The sequence below is a fragment of the Propithecus coquereli genome, unplaced genomic scaffold (genome assembly GCF_000956105.1).
Source record: "Propithecus coquereli isolate 6110/MARCELLA unplaced genomic scaffold, Pcoq_1.0 Scaffold274, whole genome shotgun sequence".
Lineage (NCBI taxonomy): Eukaryota > Metazoa > Chordata > Mammalia > Primates > Indriidae > Propithecus > Propithecus coquereli.
In genome coordinates this window covers 1,385,958-1,387,912 of record NW_012148330.1, presented here as the reverse complement: position 1 = coordinate 1,387,912, position 1,955 = coordinate 1,385,958, and positions in this window count along the sequence as shown.

Genomic DNA, 1,955 nt, shown 5'->3' with positions numbered 1-1,955 from the left:
GATTCACCAGGATGGGATCTATTTGATGCACAAAATCAAAAATCAGCAAGAAGAGCTGTGTGGCTGAAGCTGGGAGTGAGTGGAGCACTGTGGAAGAGGAGGTCTGATAGACAGAGGGGTCTCGTAGGGTAGTATAGAGACTTTGCTGCTTCTTCTGAGTGAGAGGGGAAGGCAGTGGATGGACCTGAGCAGAACAGTGCCTTGAAGCATTTTATCTTCTCAGAAGACCTCTCTGGCTGATCTGTTGATAGTGTACTACAGGAGCACAGGGTGGAATTTAGAGAGCCCTTTTTTAGGCCATTACAAAGACCTTCATGAGCAATGATGCCAGGTTGGAACAGAGATACGGCAGAACAAATGGTGAGAAGTCGAAAGATTGAAACATGATGATTAGTGAGATATTACATATACAATGTGAAAAAATGAGAGGGGTCCAGGGTGAATTCATGGTTACTGGCCTCAGCAATGGGAGGATGTTTTTACCATTAACTAAGCATATGGAATCTTAGCTACCTTTAGACATTTAAGAAGAAATATTGACTATGCAGTTGGATATATTCATATGAAATTCAGGGGTAGATTCATCCTGGTGTATACATTATGTGACATTGACCTCAATTTATTTTTTAAAAGAACACATCAGATTCTCCGTGTCAGGTGTTATGCTAAGGTTTTTGCATGTATTAGCTTATTTAATTAATCCTCATACGATTTGTATGAGAAAGGCATTATTAATATTATCCTCATTTTGCAGATGAGGAAAATGAGGATAAGAGGGTAAAGTAACATTTTCTAAGACCTCATAGCTGGTGAGTGGCAGAACTAGAATTCAGACTCAGGCACAATCAAATGATTTTCACAGTGTGGTACAGGATTAGATCATGAATGGAACAACTTCAGACTAGAATGGATATCCAAGAACTGGGCTCTTGGGCATTGTAGTGAAAAGACATCAGAGAAATGCAGAAGAACAAAAAGAAAGTGAAAAAAGTGGTCAGTGTGAGAGGAAGAACAAGAGAGTGGCTTCCTGAAAGAAGCAAATGGAGCCTTTCAACTGGATCAAGTGTTGACGGTGAACCAAAAAGATCGGTACTGAGAACAGACCACTGGTATTGCAATGCAGATTCCATTGTTCGTGTTGACAAGGGCAGTGTTGATGGATTGGTGAGCAAAATTTTGATGAGAGAACTATGAAAACAAAACAGACAGAGTTAATTTTCAACATTGAGGCAGAAGCTCGAAAAGAATTGCTGAGAAAAATTTATTTGAAATTCTTGTCCTATTTTAAAAGAAACAGAGACAATCTGATGGTTCACAGTTCAAAATTCACAAAACAATTTGTCATAAACATTTCAAATGGCCAAGGAGAGTTATAAAAAAGTGACACAGATCAAAGCAACATCTACCTTATGTTTCAACACTTTCCCCAAAACATGTAAACTCAGACCAAAAGAAAAAAATCCCCCATTTTAATGTCATTAAAATTAAAAGGAAATGCACAGTTCACGACATTATTAACAGAGTAGTGTTTACTTCATTCCGCCTCTTAGGATTGCCTGGATGTTTTAGGTTGCAGTGGTTAGATGTGTTAGATGTGGCAACAAACTGTAGAGGTTCCAAGCACAGACTTCTTGCTGGATTGCCTAGGGTCCAATCCAGTTTATCTATTTATCAGTAGTGTGAATTGGGGCAAATTATTTCAACTCTCCATGCCTTGTATCTTTCATCTACAATACAGAATAATACAGGCCTAAGAATATGGTGCATCCGATAGGTTTGTGATAAGGATTTTCTGAGTTCATATTTGTATATGCTACTTAGAACAGTGCTGGTTTGCAACAAACAAGTTTAAATGGTTTATAATAAATAAGTTAAGTTTTTCTTCGGTTTCATGTAGGATTTGCAAGGAATGGGATGCATTGCTTCTTCTGTATTTCCCTGATGTCAGAAATCCA